The sequence below is a fragment of the Clupea harengus genome, unplaced genomic scaffold (genome assembly GCF_900700415.2).
Source record: "Clupea harengus unplaced genomic scaffold, Ch_v2.0.2, whole genome shotgun sequence".
Lineage (NCBI taxonomy): Eukaryota > Metazoa > Chordata > Actinopteri > Clupeiformes > Clupeidae > Clupea > Clupea harengus.
In genome coordinates this window covers 1-4769 of record NW_024879762.1, presented here as the reverse complement: position 1 = coordinate 4769, position 4769 = coordinate 1, and positions in this window count along the sequence as shown.

Below are 4769 nucleotides of genomic sequence, written 5' to 3'. Positions count from 1 at the left end.
CTGCATTGCCCTCAGTGCTCTTACCTCGACTATAATCACTTTCAATGTTTTATTTCTGTCACTGATATTTCTCTAATTTGTCCATTCTCTATATTGGCATCATTTCTGAGGTTTCGTATTAGTATGTTGGTTAGCAGGTCAGGTCATAAGGTGTTATGGGATTCTCTCCTTACACTGATTCACAGAAGGATTTGATATTCGTCATGTGCTCAGTCATCAACTCTGGCCTGGGTTATTTTAGCTCTCTGTACATGGGGGTTACACAGAAGAGTATAATCTGCATATATAATGTATAGAATGGTTTGTATAGAATGGGTTGTGGACGGAGTACAGGAAAGGTGCACATGCTTTCCCATACTGGTCTCTGGATTTGGGTTCATTTTGAGGTGAAATTGGATAATTTGTATTTCTGACCTTCATGATCACTCAGGCCTATGAGATCCTCCAGCCAAATAGTCCTCACCGAAGGCCAAGGATTGACCGTGTTTTCTGTTTCATGTTGTAAGCAGTAGGACAATTTACTTCTTTCAGATCATCCCGCTCAACTGGCTAATGTGATGTACAAAACAACAAGGAATTTACAATAATGTAATTCTGGGTGTTGTGTTTATATTCAACTAGAAACAGCTGATAGAGCTGATCTGCAATAGCCCATCATTGACATAAGAGTAAGGCTAGTTCAAATGGCATTTAGTTTTGGTTTTTAGAACTTTTGCCAATTCATTTTTTCTCCAAGGAATTTGGCTCCTGCTGTTGATAGCAGCAAAGCAAGGACAGTGTCCAGATTATATAGTGGGTGTACTGACCGTGTCTAGATTATTTAGTGAATGTACTGACAGTTTCCAGATTATATAGTGAATGTACTGACAGTGTCCAGATTATATAGTGAACAATACCCTTTAAGTACAAGTGTGTGTGAGAGTAATGTAACGGTGGTGGAATATAAGCGCAGTAGGTACACTATAGAAAATAAAGGGAGGTGTTAAAATAAGTCTAGGCTAAAACAGCTATCATGGTTCAGCTGTTGATGTGATGGTATGTGGGAAGAAACTGGTCTTGTTCCTGGTAGTTTACTCATCCAGAGCTCTCCAGTAGCTGGCTGAGGGGACAGGCTGGAAGAGGGTGTGTCCAGACCAGACTGATTGGCAGGGGGCACCACTCTTTTACGTTTTTTTCTTGGACAGTCCTTACTGTCAGCTGCAGTGTGTCTTTGTCTTGTTTGGAGGCTAGTGATGTGAACAGAACACACTCACTGTACGCCTCAGGACTGAAATAGCATCTGATCTGAGTTGTGCTCAACCTCCTTCTTCACACCCCTCCCAAATGTCTCTAAATGTATGTGTGAATGCTCCTGAAAACCAAAAGCTATTTTTGACCAAACCTAAGGCCTCATGGCAAACCACAACTGCTGTTCTAAATTTATTTTTAGATCCAACAGTGACCAGAGAGTGGTGGACAACAAAGATTGAGTGACATCGATAGGGAATTGATCCTTGTCCTAGTCCTCTTGACCTGAGCCAGAGCCAGAACCATCTTAGGAAAATAGTGATTATATAACGTGTGGGTTGACATGTAGTATTAGCCCTATATAATTCCGATGTACGATCAACACTGGGTGTGTATTCATCATGAATACACACCCAGTGTTGATCGTACATCGGAATTATATAGGGCTAATACTACATGTCAGTGATTATTGCTATTATCTCTGGCAAAGACGGCCATGTGGAAAAATTGATGTCTAATTCGAATGAGCCTAGTAATTATGTCATAAGTATAATGTGTAAAGGGTTGAAAGAAGTTTGGTTATTTAAAGATCTTTCATTTTCGTTAAGAAACATTAACTCACAGATAAGCAATGAGTTCAGACATGGTTTCTGATTAAATAGCGATCAAATAAAATGTTATGGATATCCTTAAAGGCTGTTGGTCAAAACTATGAGTTCCAGCTCCCTCCCTCCTTTGTCTGAAGAGTCAATATGAGCGCTCAGCAAGTGCATCTGCCTGCAGAGGGCGCTAGAGACCCGTTAATGTATAGTGTGTCAAATGACAGATGACCGTGCTCCTTGGCAAATGGCTCTTTTCTCCTTGCTCCACTGCTGACCCATTATAGTCAGGCAGGTCAGCTGCTGCAGTTCATCAGCCGGAGTGACAGTCTCCTGGGGGAAGGAGGTAACCGATAGCCCACCGGCACAGACAAACAGCCAGAGCATCACTCCGGTACTGAAATGGAAAATACAGAAACAAACATGGAGTCAGAGAAAAAAGAGACCAAGAATGACACACTGCCAGAAGCAAATGGTAAGAGCACTCACATCAATTATTACAAAATACTTAAACATCTAAACGATTTGAAGTGTGAAATTAAGTGGCCACAGAAATGCATAGGGATGTCTTGATTATAAAATGTTATACACACGTATGTGTTCTGGAGTGTTCTCAAGCTTGATGTTATCTTTTGAGGAGTTTGTGAGTGATCACCTGTAGCTCCCCAACTTCTTGTCATATGGATTGACAAATATTTCTTTTTCTTTTTCTTTTTATCTTTTTTTTAACTAGCAAACGTGCAGAACTTATAACCTATAAATGAACATAGACAGTGGAAGTACACTGATGGAACTTAGTGTCAGTAATGAAGATCAGTAAAAGGTTTGATCTGGTCCCCACTAGGGTCTACTGTTTCCCCTCTGGGTTATTGTCTGATGGGACTGCCAATGCTATCCGTCACCATCTAGGATGCTAACATTCAAGAGCACTCTTGCACAGGGCACTAGACTCTGGCCAGGGAAGTGGAATCTTATCTCATATTTCCAAGGTTTTGACTTTGCAGAAGCAACAACAACCGTGTCAACATCATCTGATCTGCAGTCCTGTGTCTGTTGTAACAGTGTTCATATATTCAGAGAGGTATTCTTGGCTTGGCTTTACAGGCAAGGATAATCGGCAAGGACATATATGGTTTGATGTTGAGGCATATAACAGACACATAAATGTTCTAGTTTATGTTCTACACATTTCAGTGAACTACTTAGTTAGGAGTAGGAATTCAAAATCTAAAAAGAAGTTTCAGTCAATTCATAATTAATATTGCTCAATGTGTGGTGTTTCTGCATCAGCCTATGCAACAATAGTCTTGTAGGTCCTCCTCCTTTTGAGTCATTTTTTTTCATGGAATTAATAATAGTTTTTTTTTATTTCTTTGTCTTTGAGACATCCTCTCACAAACCACATTTAACCACATTTTTTATTATATAACATAAATAAATATAATACAAAATAAAATGTATATTTGTATTAATTGATTATATGAATTTAAAAAATTAAATTGATATAGTTTTCAAATGGTCCCAAAGTATTTTTCACCTGTAAACTTTTTAGAAAAAAAGCACTTGTTGCACTATTCAATATCCTGGATGGTGATGAATGGATGGAGTATAACCCAGCTGAAATTGGTATGACTTCCATCAGATTGTGTGAGAAGGTGAAATCCCCCCTTCTCACCGTGGCACCAAAAAGGGAGTTTTAACTCATGTTACCCTGCAAGAGACTTGGCCTCCCCCACTACAATGGTTGGGTCCGGGCTCCCCCACGTCAATGGTTGGATCTAATTGGACCAATTTAGCCCAATGGGCTGTGGTATTTAGAAGGTGCTGGAGAGAGGCATGAGAAAAATAACATTTACCTGCTGTGAGGTTAAGTGAAACTGTATGCGTTTATATGCGTGAATACAGTTATTGTGCCTAGTTGAATTGTGCCTAGTGAATTTTGCCTAGTATGTGCATAGTTTGCCTAGTTTTGTGAGTACTGTGTGTTTTTGATTTATGTTTGTTTATTTTGGTGTACATGAACGGTTTGGTTTGATACCGGAGAGTCCCCCTTGTAAATCTTTTTTTTTTTTCCATAAGAAGCCACCATGTCCTGCATCGTGTTCTTCCTGACTGCACCACCGGGTCCAGTCGCCCATATCCCAAAACGTGGGGTGGCCGCCTCGGTCCCTCACAGTCTAAAAATAGTTGTCACCCGTAGGCGTGATGTTACATTTAGAAAGCTTGTCTGTTGCATTTGGGCAACACAATGTGGGATAGCAGTTGTCTAACAGAATGGTTTTGGACTTCTCTCCTTGGTCTGTGTTTTCAAGAGCCATATTTGCACATTTACTCGTCAAAAGTAGTAAAATGGCTAGAAACCATGCAGGTTGATTCCACTGATAGAAGTAGAAGTTAATTTAGAGCTGAGTTTATTTCTTCTTTGTTATTTGCCATTAAAATACAATTTTATCAGTGAACTAAGCAAACCAATGACAGTTAATGATATCCGCGTGTGAGGAGAATTCAGCTGAATTCATTCAAGGTTTAATGGATTGTATAAAAGATTGTACCTTTAAATAGATAACAAGCCAAGATCTTGTTTTATCACATTACTTTTTCATTTTTGTTGAAAAGATATAAGGGCTGAGACTGTATTCCTGACAGAAAATACAGAGTTTTGATTTGCAAGTACTATAGACTAATAAAGCATCACTTCATTACGTTGAACAGTAGCCCTAATCCCCAATCATTTGCAGATATATACTGAATTATAACTTTGTAAGATTGTTAATGATATGTTTAAGTTGATAAAATGGATGAAATGTAAATATTCTTCTGTGATTTTGCTTGTGATTAACCCTCTTTTTCTAGTGTTAAGGTTTGACTGTGGTTATATTATACTTAGGTGCTGTTGAGGATGATGAGCTAGCAAAAGCAATCATGGAAAGGCGCTTCGTGCCA